Source organism: Anser anser (genome assembly GCF_964211835.1).
Source record: "Anser anser genome assembly, chromosome: 2".
NCBI lineage: Eukaryota > Metazoa > Chordata > Aves > Anseriformes > Anatidae > Anser > Anser anser.
In genome coordinates this window covers 125,211,771-125,227,033 of record NC_139721.1, presented here as the reverse complement: position 1 = coordinate 125,227,033, position 15,263 = coordinate 125,211,771, and the positions used below count along the sequence as shown (strand labels likewise).

At 42.1% G+C, this 15,263-nt stretch overlaps 1 protein-coding gene across 1 annotated transcript in view; it reads left to right on the top strand.

The window, feature by feature from the left end:
- LOC310894687 (uncharacterized protein) overlaps positions 1–14,898 on the top strand; it is a 70,693-nt gene extending 55,795 nt beyond the window's left edge. Inside the window, exon 6 of the mRNA XM_083825133.1 lies at positions 14,741–14,898. The gene's annotated coding sequence lies outside the window, so the exon portion shown is untranslated. The remainder of the gene's footprint in view (positions 1–14,740) is intronic.
- Positions 14,899–15,263: the final 365 nt, after the last annotated feature.

Genomic DNA, 15,263 nt, shown 5'->3' with positions numbered 1-15,263 from the left:
GATTTTCATTGGAATCAGAACATTAACTTGCTTTTATTTTTTTCACAGACCTATACAGTTCTAGGGACAAGGACCTGCGTCCTTCAATTAGAAAAGGATGAGATCTTTACTTCTTTTGTCTGTCTGTGGCCCACAGTAAGTGTAACAGTCTGTGCACAGATCCACTCTGTAAATAATGGTCTTCAGGATACACTGCCCATATGCACTTTCATCGAATGTTCTGCCTCCCCTCTTTCAAGGTCACTGTAATTTCTTGGGATTCTGCACGTGAGCGGGCATAATGCACACCGCACACCTGTGCTTGGTGCAGAAGGAGAGATGGATATCTGCATGTGCATAAGGATGGCACGTCTGGAAGAATTCCAGCTACCTTTTTTCTTTCTAACTGCACAACACAAATGTTACTTGTCAGAATCTGCACTAAACATATATTCTGAACTGTCCAATTTCAGCCATATTTTCCCTTTTTTTAGCAAAGTCCCAGACATAACACAATGGAACAAGCAGAACTTCAGAAACTCTGATCAACCACAAAACCGTGTTCTTCCCAGTTACGCAGACATTTCTCAGGCATTGAGAGTAATTATAGGCAAAATTACTGCAAGTATTAACCAAGGCCCATTTAACCCTGGAATGCGCTTCATCTCAGTCTGCTCTAAGAAGCAGTGGTATTCTCTCCCTTATAGTTTCAGATTACCATATTCCTCAAAATAGAACTGTAAAACCAAATTGTAACCAGAGTATCATCCAAGCTAGTAAAAATGGTTTTTTAATTGAAAGGGCACTTTGAAATCCCCATGCTGAAAAGGCCGAAACCATTTATGGGTGTCTTGGAGGGGAGGGAGGGAGGAAGTGTTTCCAAGAAGAGCAGGCTGTTCTTCCAACAATAAAATATCATCAAAACTACTGTTTAACATTTAGCATTTACAAGCTGGCAGCAGCACACTACGTACCATATAGACAGTAATGAAAATACTTGGTCACGCTCTTTAATGCAGTGCAAACACTTTGTGCTGTAAAGTGGTGGCAGTAGCTGGCCCCCTGACAGAGTCACTGGCACAGGGAGGGTTGCTTCATCTGAGAAACGTGCGTGCCATAGAGGCAATCCAGCAACATTGCTACTTCCCTCTTCTTACAGGAGATGAAGGACAGGAGTTCTCCAAGCAGATTGATTTGGAGACCTTTCTGGTTTTTGTGAGCTACAAGAGGTTTGCCCGGACGTAAAGGAGGGGATCCTGAGCAACGAGGAGCAGTGGTTATCATGGGTACGAATGATGGGCAGGTTTAATCTTAGGATTTCCATTCTAACTATAGAATTGGCAGTGCTGAAATATAATGGAGGGTTCATCCGTGGTTACTGTTAGGGGCCTATTTCTAAGAAGTTGAGATTAACATCTGTCCATAATGAAGGCAGCTTGGATAAGATCTCGTCAGCAATGGTTAGGGAAAAATGCAGAATTTGCCTTCACTGAGAAGTAACATCCTGGGCCCAAATACATTAGATATGATGTGACTGGACTTTGTAATCACTGATTTTCTTTTTGATTTTTTTTTAGTTTGTTTTAGGCTGCTTGCTGATTATAAATCATAACTTTGTTCCGAGAGGAAGGGAAGATTTTGAACTTTTTGCCTTTCAGTTATTTTTGCAGTGACTTTCAGACTAAGAGCCCTCAGGACTGGTGCTCACTGAATCTCATAAATACAGTCTCACTTTGAAGTCTAGACTAGAGGAGTTAACAGTAAGCCCAAGTGAAATGCTCTTTTTTTCCTTGAATATGAAAGGTTATACTATATCTAGGAATACAGCTGCTTTATTAGAGAGTTGAAACAAACACCACTGCAATTGTTTATTCCAAAGCAGCAGCAGACAGCTAGGCCAGATATGACTTCTGCCATCTCAAAGAAAAAAATCCAATGGAGGATTAACTGTCTGAACCCAAGTTTAAGTAACTAACCTGTAAAGTGGGCATTCCTATGAGGAGAGAAGACAAGCCTGACTTTGGCTTTAGGGACTTGGGACACCAGAAGGGAATGATGATCACAATTTTGTACAAGGCTCTAAGAAGAAGTGACCGAAAGAACAGTTATCACCTAAAATATCTTTGGTATTTACAAGGAACAAGCACTGATAGATGAGTGATGAAATGAAGAAAGCCAAGATATTCCGGGAAGACAGCTATTAGTTCTTGGAGGAATTTTGGCTGGCCAACATATTAACGAAAATCTTTATCGTTGGTTTAAATGCAAAACCCCACAGACATCCAGACTCTATTAAATGGGATTTTCAGGCGTACCATCCAGAGTCAGTGATTTCCATAGAGGTGAAAATGCCATTCCTTATTCCACAATGAAACTTGACCTGTACATAATTTCTGTAGAAAGAACTGTCTCTTAACAGGTTCATCCTCTGGCAAGAGTTAGGGCTAAGTTGCCGGAGGCATTGTGATTATCTATATTTGAGATCAGATTAGTCATACATAAAAGAGGCAGATAGACATCATAGATAAATGATGCTGTGATACCTGAACCTCTAAAGGGAAGAAAGCAAGGCAGAAATTTAAGATCTGCCAGGACTGGGGAGAAAGAGGAGCTGTATATAAAGGACGGAGATATTTCATGGTGAAATGGTATCCAGGAAGTGAGATAGGAAATGGAGATTTTTTCCTTGCCCAGAAATATGAGAACTAGACCGTTTTCTGGCAGCAAAAGGAGCCAGAGTATAGAGCAGAAACTGGATGGGCTTCAAGAGTTTGAATGAATAGCAGGAGGCATAATAGGAGAAGATTGCAGGGTAGGCAGCATGTACAGAAAGCTTTCTGAAGAACAGCGGACAGACAGGGAGAAATTCTGAGAAGGGTTACGGGTGGGTGGGAAAGATGCAGGCAGACATTTACGGCATTTCTGGTACTTGAATGGAGGTAGGGAAGGTGGGGAGGTACGGAAGGAAAGATTTCATATACTGTGGCAGTAGAGGTGAAGATCCTGGATGGCAAAAGAAAAATCAAGAAAGCAAAAATAGTGGGAAAATAAAGGTGGAAAAGACTGAGGCTGGAGGGCGGGAGAGCATGGGGTCAGGACGTGTGGGAGGCATTTAAAAATAAGCAAGGGAGCAGGAAAGGCAGATAAGAGCAGTAGGAGTAAAATGCACTGCTTCTCTTTGTGGCCTGTGGTAAATTTTAAAGTTATGCTAGAATTTATTACTATATTTTAAAATTATGTCATCAAGATATCAAACAAAGTCTCTCAACTGATGAGGAAATGAGTCACATGGCTCTAGTGCTACACGTTATTTCGGCTCACTGGAGAAGAAGAAAAGAATAGGGAAAGAGCACTAAGACTTAAAAGCGAAGAACAGGCATTTTTGCTGGGCATAACCCAAACAGAGAGCATGGGCTTGATGCATAGATCATTGTGTTGATTCTCTGTCCTTTCATGCCTGCGGTCAGGCTGGACAGACCTCCTTCAGCGCTCCACCACCTTACGTGCTCTTCTGATATATTCCATGGAAGATGACATGGGAGAAAAGAGGAAGGTAACAAAGAGAAATGCTATACAAGAAAGACAGTAGAAAGGATGAAAAACTAATTGATAATAGCGCTTATCTATTAAAAAGTGCTGCTCATTAACAGATTTGAAACAACTTTTCAAATACACTTTTGAAATCTTTCATTATTCCCATTACAAATGGAGAAAGGATGCTGAATATTTCATTCTGTAATAAATTACTAGGTTTTACTGTATCAGGTGATAACAGGGACATCCTCCAGCATCGGGATGTGTAGTGATGTTGCCACCTCACAATTGTTTTGCAAGTGTTAATATATTTAAGGCTTTTGTAAAGCTCACTGTACTCACTATACTCAGGGGAAAGACACCCTGACTTTGCCAGTGTTGCAGAGTCATTTCCCGCTGTAGGAGTGTTTTCTATCTCAACCAAAATAAAAGGAATAGCGTGGTTTCTCTCTGTCTTCTTATTCAAATCCAAACTTACTGGTGACACAATAATTTTCTTGAAACATAGACAAACAAAATAGCTTTACCACATTACAGAAGCACAAGACATTACTTACAGGGTAGATTTTGATAGTTCAATTATTTCTGGTGTTTTACGGTGACATCTCCAGCCATATATTTGTTGGCTTGCTCATGTATTGATTGCACCTATTGAGGATTAAGGCATTATTAACATGCTTTCTTTAACTGAGCATATTTGTTCTTGGCATCTGTTTGAATACTGGCTGGGACTGTTTCCTGGTTGGCTTTAGAGCACAAATTGCTGGGGAGATGGCGGAGATTTCTCATGACTGTTTTGTCCTCAGAATGCCCCACAAAGCAAGAATTTCCAGACTCTCAGTGTCTACCCTCTCATAACTTTGTCTCTCTGCCTTTACCAACAAAGTTAATATGTTTTGAAATAATAGAGGTTCAGAAGTTCACTAGCAAAATACTGGTTTTCATTGCTCAATGAAAAAGCTTTTATACATACATAACTGTAATTTAATGCCATGTTAACATCATCAGGATACATAACACAGTAAATGTTTGCATGTTTTAACTAAAGCTCCAGCTCCTCCTAATCTAATTAATAAAATATGTTGATGGTTTCTGCAGCATTCTGCATCATGTTCTTGCTGGTTTGCTGAGGCTTCTCCAAGCCATCCTTGTTTGGATCACGTTGCTAGTATTTTTTCTTGAAACACAGCTGTCTGAAGTGATAGTATCAGCTCACTGTGATAGCTAAGATTCTCAGCTTCTTGACACTATGGTTCCAAAAAAAATGCATCTTGAAATTTCTGTGGTCCTGTAATCATGTAAAGAAGATCCTAGGTAGGCTCTTTTGTAAATGGCTGGGGACATCCTGCTGGAATTTAGGCTTCTGCTTGTGAAGCTGATCATAAGAGTAATTACTGGCTGGAGTAATAGAAAGACCTGCTATGGACATTTATAAAGGGCATATTAGATTTCTCTAATATGAAAATGCAAATGCTGAGCAGGTTCCCCTCCTGCATGGACACTGTCCCTTCGTGGTGCCCTCTGCTAAGCCGTGATCTTACTCCTCTGATGGGAAGTAATCCTTCCCTTGAACTTTGGGGTTATCCCCAAGCCTGCATCCTTTATCTGTATCCATCCTGCTGTTCACTCTCTCTGCCTCTTGCCCTGCCACAGAGAAGAGGCCAGCAGTTGTGACACCGAGGGAAATGCAGCTCTTTATGTCGAGTCTATTCCTGCTCCTCACTGCACAGGGGCAGTGCACAGTGCCAGGCTCCCTAGCAGATGTGAGACGCAAAATAAGCCAGCCTAAACCTCTCCCTGCAGCTGTGGGGAAATGAAGCGTCCCCTGAGTCAGCAGGCTTGGCCCTGCTGTCCTTGGGGTGGTCTGGCTGTGGCCAGGACAGCCTTACCGTGGCCGTGGCCGAAATGCAGAGCCAGAGCTCCAGAAGCCCCGTGGGCCCATCCGGACGAGGGTGATGGGCTCTGCTTTTTCAGGAGCACTGATGGAGTGCTGTCATCCTCTAATGGGACCTATTTATCCTAAAAATTTGAACGGGGGGCAGGAGGAAGAACACAGCACTTAACTAGAAAGAAAGAGGATTTCTTTTTGCCTGTGTCTCATCGTTCTCTTTTTCTCAGTGCGATGCTCTGCAGCGCTCCTGCTGCTGCAGCCTTCCGGAGGCCGCTCGCTATCTCCCTGCCGTTTCCCTCCGAGGCTGTGGCTTCTCCACACAGCACCAGCAGCCCGCAGCTGGGAGGAAGCCTCGAGGGAAGCCAGCGAGGCCCCCAGGGCATTTGCCAGCAGTGCTCATCCCCGAGGGCTGCACCAGCCTCCCACTGGCAGCGTCCCCAGCCTGATACAGATGCTGCAGAGCCACAGGGCAAGAAAATTCACCCAGGAGCTGGCAGCGCCGTTGCTCTTTTGCCCAGCTAGGCAACCGTGCCCACTATGTCAAAGTAAGTCACTGCTGGGATCTTCACATTTTCCCCAGTACAGTAGAAACCTAGATTATAAACAGTAGTCGTAAAATTGCCAATCTGTAGGTGTGACCGCAGCGCTCGAACCAAGTCCTCCATTAACCTCTAGGAAAAGACATTAATCTACGAGGGAAGCTCTGAACGTCTGTAAGAACGAGATAGGATGATAAGGGATGATGGAGCAGATAGTTGCATTACAGGTTACGGAAGTTAAAGCCGGGAGAAGCTGCTGTGAACCATAGGAAAAGGACCGATATGTGTGATCGCAGCAGTCACCGCAAGGGAGAGTTTGAGTCCAGGACAAAGTGGGTCAGTGTGAACTGTGCAGCACTGTAATTAACGTCAGGCCAAAAGGGCCAGAGTAATTTATGGGACTGAGAACATACGGGGTTGAGAAGCGTACAATTAATTAACGCTGAGATGGTTGGCATGCAGGAACCTCCGATCCGGAGGGGGAAAGATCCGGATTTAGCCCATTGGATTTTAGAGAAAAAATGAGCCTTTTGTGTGACCAAACAGAAGTCTCTGCAAGGATATGTAATTTATGAGGGTTATGGGATATTTGCCATTATTGCAAAATGTTGCCTGTTTTGAAATGCTAATGACATCTTGCATCACTGGGCCAAATTCGGCTTCAGTTACAGTTGTTACACAGAAATTCATCAGGGCTGCTAGGATGAGCAAAATGTAAGCAACCGATGTTTGAATTTTTGAAGTCATGTTAAATTGCAGTCATTGACAGCACGTTAAAAGCATCTACACTGCAATCATTAAATCGGTGTTTTTTTCCAAGCTACAGAAGACTTGTGAAAAATCCTAATATCTGGCTGCGAAATTGCTTACACCCATTTCGCACCGATGTAGAACTGAGGATGCCAGGCAAATTACTGCAGAATTATACTGATAAAGGGGAACCATTCTCTACAGAGCCATCTTGTGCAAAAGCAAATGCAAAGGGAACTTAGACTCTGTTTAACAACCTGCAGGTACATCAGAAGGGTAAGTGAATACCTACCACGTGCGTGTAGCTGGAAAAAGGAGACGTGTGCAGTTGGAAAGGGGAGCATCTGTGCTTTCTCCTGCCAATGCGAGCTCTGCCCACCGTCTCTAGGACCTGGTGCAGCACATCTCTCAAGCCCTCTTGCAGAAACAGGAAGCGCGGCGGTGCTGGATGGGGAAATGGCAGCGGCGCTCCAAGGCCTGCTCGCTGCTTCTCTCTCCAACGCTCTCAGGGAGGAGCTGGCTAGGACCTGTCTTCTAGGGCAGCATATGGTTTGCTAAACTTTTCTGCAACTGTAGGATGGCGTGCATCCAGGCGGCTTTCATTCCCTGCCAGGATTTTAAAGAAATGTTAACAATGTTTACACTTTTCAGTTTTGACAGTCTCTAAAAATTGCCTGTTTAAACCTTCTCTCCCTCTCTGACAACACAAGATCCAGCTACTCCTTCGGTGCCACAGCACTTGCCCATTGTCACCGCAGGACTCAGAGGAGAGAAATCCCACCATCAGGGTCGCTCCCCCTCTGCCACACCGGTGCAGCCTCCGTCCGTGCTGCAGCTCCTTGAGCTCAGGGTGCTCAAGTAAGTGCCTGTGCCACCTACAACTGCGAAATGGGAACATTTCCACGCACAACAAATTCAGTGCCTGGCATCTATTTGGGGGAGTGGCAGCTTGCGCAACAGAGGGACCGGGGTTTGATAGCCGAGGAGCTTTTGTATTGTTCAGCCTTTTGGCTTTTAAAAAGGGGGAGATTGCGTTCAGGAGATCCATCAACCGTATCTGTAAGCAGGAGCAGCACGCTTGCTTGACAAAGGGTTGAGACTTGATAGTCAACTCTATCTACAGATAAGAAACCTCTCCTCACGAATAGATTGGATGCTTTCTTCTCATCCCCTTTTTACCTGAATAAACACATCTCTGCCGTCAGAACGATGAAGCCTGGCTTGGACGGTGTGGGGCAGACTAATGAAAGCCACGGAAAGTTCCTCCCTTGCTAGGCTTAGAAAAGGAAGATAACGAGGCTTCTGGGAGATGCTGTTAGTGGAATCCGACAGCACACCAGGGGGTGTTTAAACGAAATGTAAAGACCGATATTTTTTGCAAGGTTAAGGACAGAGACCACAGCCAGAATGCTTTGCTTCCAAATGGACATCTGGCAAATATTGATCTACAATTGTATTTAGTGTGGAATGGAAAGTACAGGTTGTGACATGAGCAGTCAATAGTTTTTTAGACCATTGATCCTTACAGTGGCTATTGATTGTTTTTTAGGCTATAGCACAATCTATTTTTTCATTTGCTTAGCTTAAACTAATTGGATTGCAACTTGTGTGCCTGTATATGTGAAAAGGGACTCGATATGCATTGGCAATATATAAAAAAACGCTCATTTTTAAATGTTTTTTTTTTCTTTTTTTTTTTTTTCACTCCCCTACCATTTAGTAGGACCACTCAGTTATATCTTTAATAAGACAAAAAGTGAAAGCTTGCTTCAGGGGAGTCCAGATGTCACCATTTCCCTTCTGCTGCCTGACCTGAACATTCCGCCCCCCCCCCCCCCCAAATTCTATTTCTATGAAAAAATCCAACTGTTAGAATGAGCACACGAGGGATCTAGCTGATTTCTGTAGGCACTTACTCTTTTCACTCACTCTCATCCCATCTGATTTAATTGTTTGCTTTCTTCTGCAGAGAAAATCTGCTGTTGCCTGCTGCTCGGGGATTTTATATAAGGTTCAGTAAGTCCTCCTGACTGTACTGGATTTTACGAATTGTAAAATAAGCCGAGGATATTTTTTGTTCAGTTAGAAGAAGCTGTATGTGGGAAAGGACTGGCGTACAAGAAATGGCCGTTAACTACAAGCCAGGTCACGCCTTGAGGTGTTATTTCTTGTGATTGCTATTTATATTTCAGTGCAGACTGGAGTCTTTCTTTTGACCAAGGCATAACATTTCCACTACAGGCAATAGCCAGCTAATGCTCCAGCCATTCTGCAAATAAGTTAATCCAGTGTTTGGATTTGGTTCCTCCTCCTAGAGCTAGAAACAGAACGGAGGTGTTTATTATACAGACTCAATACTCATCCACAATAACTGTTGGAGTAAATAAAGTGTCAAATGTATGCACTGAGCAATGCTATTTATGTTATCTAGACAAGTTGAGAATGCATCGTTATGCTGTACTGCTCTTTCCCAGATCCAAGAAAGTGAACCACAAATCTTTCTGCTGTTATCTAGCAAGTATTTGCATACCGCTTTTGCATCAATAGCATTGGGAATGGAACAATTTTTTTCTGTTGTCATACATATCCTGACACACTGCATGTCCTGAAGGTCAGGATTCAAAGCATTCTGGGAATTTTTATCTAGGTTTAAAACATTGACCATTTTTTACATCTAAAATAAAGAAAAAAAAGTGTAAGAAAAGTGTAACAAAAAAATTAAAGTTCCTGTTATAATTTAAAATTAAAATTTCTTATACAATGATGCAATTCAACCACTCAAATAATGCAATTTGACCAATTAAACCAGACTATTGAGTATTCTGAGATTTCAAAGCTCACTTTTGATGTTGTTTTAAGACAAATGTAACACACCTGTGAGGACTATTCACTGATACTGTCTTTCATTGGAGACTAAGTGGCTTACCTGTATAGTAGTTAAGAATTAGGAGATAAAAATTCATTACATTGCACGTTTTGGTGGGAATAGGTGGAATACTTGTTTATGATTAAAGACTTCTCTTTTGTTTTGGAAGTGAAAAAACTGCAAAGCCTTCAAATTCTTTTCTTAATGGTACATCGAGGTGAACTTGACCTACAACGTGAAATTTGAAACTGAATCACAACTACGCAAAAAGGACCCGGAGTTGCTTGGGTCAAGGTCCAGAATCAGATTTTTCTTGAATGAAACCTGACTCCAGAAGAAGGGCTGCACACCCTGGGGGTTTGCATTGGGCGATGTTCTGTGGTTAGACTGGATCCCAGCCCACCTTTAATGGCTGCTCTCAAAAGCAGTGATTCTTGGGCAAAGTGCTGAACTTTCCTGGCGGTTTTATTGACATCAAACCAGCAAACAAAAGAGGAATAAAAGACAGCTTCATCACAAAGGCAGCATTTTAGTTTCCAAAACAGTAAAACGTACTTTAACTTGATGTATGTAGCTGCTGCTTTAGTTTTGCCTTGATTTTAAGATAAAGGCTTATGCGAGTGTCTGTAGAACCTAAAAGGCTGCTAATTGTTTGAAATAACAACTGAAGCAGCTTTCTTGTGCAGTGTGGTCTATTTTAGCATTATAAGTTTGCTTTGGATGGGAGTTCCTCTATTAGGGAAGGGTTATTTTCATTCTCTGAATTTCTATGAAGAAAGGAATCAGTATTTTAAGCATTTAAATGTCTTCCGGGCAGTAGCTATTTATCACACGAGACAGTATTTCAGGACATCTTTATTTTCTCTGAGAAACTGCAAAAATACAGTGCAATGCCAGTTATTGCTGGATGCGCATGCAGAGCAATATTGTTCTGTTGCCTGGTAACTGGTGAGAGGGAGGCACTTTGGAAACATGAGAGAAAAAGAGAAAGAGAAAGCTCAACTGCATGCACTTGAGCAGAAGACTTACAAAACTGGTGTTTGTTCCAGGTGGGTTTCAAGAGGAGTCTGGATCAAGGTTCTCCTAGCTTTTTTGTTTGTTGGTTTGCTTGTTTTCTTTCAGAAAACCCAGCAGGTTGTTTTCTTGTGCTAGAATTTCATGACTAAGCTCATTTTTTTTTCAAGCCATGTTTAAAATCTGCATCCTTTGGCAATAGGAACGTTCCTTCTTCGTACTGTACGTTCCTGAATCCTGAAGGTGTGTTCTCCTCAGAGCAGCGTGCTGACAGGGCTGTAGCAAAGCAAACAGAAGTGTTTTGAACTGATACTCTCAGCAGCTCTTGGTGATGTTTTTTCCAAAGGTATTTTCAAAGCCAAAATGCTCCGGCAGTTCCTGGATTACCAAAATGCTATGCACTGCAACGGAAACAATAGAAGCAGTTAACAAACAATAGATTTGCTGAGCCAAACAAACAAATGTGAAAGGAAAATACAGATATTGTGGCTGGATTGCAGTGCGGCCATAGCTTCCTGTTTTATGTGCAGCAGAAATTCTGCACAAAAAATTACGGCGGAGCAGAATAGTCCTCAGGAGCCGCTCTAACCTTTGGCCGAGCTCGGCCAAGCAGCTCGTGAGGGTTTTACCCGGCTTGGTGAACGTGCTGTTGGCGGAGGCTGCCGTGGCTTCCTGCTGCTGCCGTGTGGGACGCGGCGGCCTCCTCGCACGCTGCCCTCGCTGCGCGGCGAGCAGGAAGCCCTGACCTCCTGCCAGGCCGCCCCGAGGTTTACGGCCCTGCTCGGAGAAGTTCAAAGGTTCCCGGAGCCCAGGCGAGGTCGTCTTCCAATTCCGGGGTGTTAGTCTGAGTGGCGCTGAATGCAGCTTCTGGTTTTTCTGTCAGCTAGTTGAAGGCAGAAGCTTTGCTGGTTTTACCTGTGGGGTAACGTTTTACTTCCTGCCAACAGTGGTGTGCTATAAGGAAGCAGTGACACATCTTTAGGCATTGATTAGTTCGCTGATTGTTTTGTGTACTGGACTAATTAAGGTCAGAGCTTAACCCTTTTGTAATAACCTCCTGTGGCATTCAGCTGGTGACAGGGAATTCAGGTGTGGCATGAGGAACCCACGAAGAGGACGATACCCCCCAAGTCGGTGCGTTTGCTTTTCCAGAACAACTTGAATATCATAAAAATATATATGTAAACAAGCACTGGAAAATCTCAATTAGGATCTCACTGATCAATATTTCCTGTTGTGTACAGGAATGTATATACAAGATAACGTAGAAATATCAGGACCAAGAAGGAATTTTGCTGTAATGGAAAGCCTTGGAATTTTTTTTTTTTTACTAAAATCATTCATATAAGTTATTTGATGAATGTCTGAAAGGAGCTGAATTTAGAGCACAGGCTGAAATGGTTCTGCCTCCACGACCGTGTCCCTTGTTAGCCGATTAATTCCTCCCAGCAGAGCGGTTCACCGAGCTCTCAAGGCCTTGCACCCAGCAAGTCACAGGGTCTGGAAGGGCCAGACGTGGCTAGACTTTCCTATCAGGCCTCATAAAACCTGTATCTTCTTTCCCTTCTGTGTTTGGTACCTCAGAAAAAGAGCTTGTAAGTGACCACAAAACCTCTTTCTTGTGAATTTCTGTTTATGATGTTACACAGGAAGAATAAATCAGTAATGAGGGCAGACAGCCATTCAGCTTCTTTAGAGGAAGAATAAAAATTAACTCTGAGCTGTCTCACGTTGAATAATTGACTTGCTGGATTGTAGGGCAAAGAATCAGCATTCAGCTGCCACACTGCTCATGATAAGCCAGCAACGTAGCGCTGAGGTATCTCAGTGTTCTTTTTTCAGTCAAAAATGCTTGCAAGTTTGGGGTCTGGCCATCTGCCTTGGTTTAAAAATGCTCCCCCAGGAAGACGCAGGAACTAGCACCTGCAAGGATGTGTCCGTCCCTAGTACAAACTAGGGATTTAATGTTCATATGTTGCATAGTGTTGAGGGAGACAGCTGTGCTCACTGGGGCAGGTTTGAGGTCACTCTCAGACCGAAGTACGTCCTAATCCTTTCCATCTGAACACCCCTTGGCACTACAGAAATTCACAGTGGCAATTAGAAATACCTCATATGTATTGGAAATAATCTCATACCTTTTCCATGGGGTTGGACTGAAATTAGATACAGTAATTGTTAACTATAAGTGTGCACATTTCTAATCATTTGGAGAGCAGTTATTATTGCATAAAGCATTTGTGCAATAATTACAATAATTGTGTACGATCTTACGAAGGGTTCAGTCATTCAAAGTGCTGAACAGTCTGAGTCCATTGAACAAAATATTTCAGGACAGGTTTAGCTTTACACAAATAAGTAGCCCAATTGACCTCACGAAGGCCACTCATCTACTTAAATGTCAACATGTATCTAAGTGCTTTCCTGGATCAGGGCCAGAACATTTTGTGTTTTGTAAGATAAGGCCCTAAAGTGCAAAGAAGATCTGTTGCAAATGTCTGTAGTCTGCAAGAGTCCTGGAAAGGTGAAACAAAATTAAAAAGGACGGTATCAAATTATAAGATATTCATTTATTTAAGGAGCGTAGTTTGTCATTAATGATTGGCATTGCTGCAGAGCATGCTATTACTACATAAAGACAGCAATACCAGAGAACAGAAAGGAAATGTCATTAGGTATCTGAAATGTGGAATAGGCCTGTAAAGTGAAGGGGTTTGGCTGAGATCATGGTTACCTTGTTAGCAACTCCGAGTTACGAGGTTCTTGGGCACTCATTTTGCAGTGTAGGGCTATTTTGTACATTACCACACAAAGAGTGGGGTCATACAAAAATGAGTATGGTTTCGAAACCAATTTGCCTGAAGGATGCAGTACCCTCTTTCCCTCCTGATCCGTAGCACTTCTCCCCTCTGGAGGGTTCCGAGTCCATGGACTGCAGTCCCTGAAGGTTCTGTGTAGCTGCTTGCTCTTGGCCCCATACAAAAAAGAACAAATCTGAACACAAGCAAGCCTCTATCTACTGACCAACATGAATATAATGTGAGCCCAAGCATGTCAACATAAATCAAGCGGAGTTCCCTTCAAGGGTGGCCCATGTAGCTGCAGTCTTGCAGGTCACACCCTTTGTTGGTGTACCCAACCTAACTTCATCCTCATGTACATAAATAGAGAGTCTTTGTGTTGAATTTCTCAACTTCTGTCTTTTTGCAAGAAAAAAAAATAAAATAAAATCTGCAATTCTTTTCAGTTGCCAACATAATAAAGAATACCCTGAGAGCCCTAGGTAACAGCACAAAATGCAGATGTTCAGATAATTTCTGTAAGCTTTAATTAAGCTATAGCTCGCAAGATGCAAAGGATGTAATGTCAAGCTGCTGCCCAGTACTTCTTGCTTCTCTGGGAATAACTGTCCTCCTCTTTGTGTTATACTGACTTTCTGCCAGCCTGACAACCAAGGAACCCATATATCAACTTATCTAGCACAGCTCCTTTAGGCTAAGGTAAGGCACAAGGGGGGCTATAGCTAATTATAGTCTGCATGTGAACAGCAGCTCTGTATGTAGAATAGCATGTTTTAATTGCTTTGGTGGATTTCTAATGTTCAAACTGTTGTATTAGCGTGTAAAATCAAGATGGAATCTTTGTTTTGCCTGGCAGGCATTTTAGAGAAATTTGTGCTAGTGAACTGAAAGGTCAGTCCTTTGTCTACAAGGAGAAGAGAGGATTACTATGCACTTTATATATTTTAGGTTACTTCTGATTAAATTTAAAAATTTACTAGACAACCTCATGAAAATTAGTTCACATATGATGAAACAACCATAGTGCCTTAGAGTAAAGATTTCTTTGCTGAATTCATTTTGAGTTCCCACTGGATTTGTAAGTCATCCACATATTAAAATTTCAAATTTACTCCAATAAAACAGAAATTCAAATAAAGTCTCCATTTATGGAACCTACTGTTTTTCTGGCCAATTTTTCTCTTTTTCTTGGGCAACTGATGTTTGCATTTACAACCAGTATTTGGAAGGTGTTTCCTATGGCTGGTTACTGGGGAACAATACTGTGTATTGTTCTTCAGCCTTCCTTGGTCTTCTCACATACTTTGTCTTGCTGGAAACATCAATTTCATCTGCTTCATGTAAACTTCATCTATTTTTTTTCCAGAACGCAGCTTTGAATTTTACTGGAAAAAACAAACAAACAAACAAACAAAAAAAAACAAAACACAAAGGATAGTCACCGCAGAATGTGGAAACAAAGAAAATAGTCATGAACATGTGTGTGAGTGCATAACCATCATCCAGAGACCATGCTGATAAACATTGTGAAGCAAAGCATTATTAATAATTCAACAAGCTATACAGGAGGAAAAAAAAAAGCCAGAGGAACTGTTTTTCACATTGAACAATATTTAAACTTTTTATGTAGTACCTCCTCAGTCTGAAGTAACAAATGAAATCAGCAAAACTGAAGTTCTGGGATAATTGGTCAGAAAAAAAAAAGAGCTGAACTTCGTTGGAAGGAGTTGGGATAAACACACCTGCATTTCTAAATACCCAGGGAGCTTTTGTGAGGCTTTAAAAGATATGAAGTTAAGTAAATCAGTCACTGAATTTCATTGCCTGTCTTATGTTAAAATGCTGCACTTAATGAAGATTAATCAACATAATTTTCCTTTTATTGACAC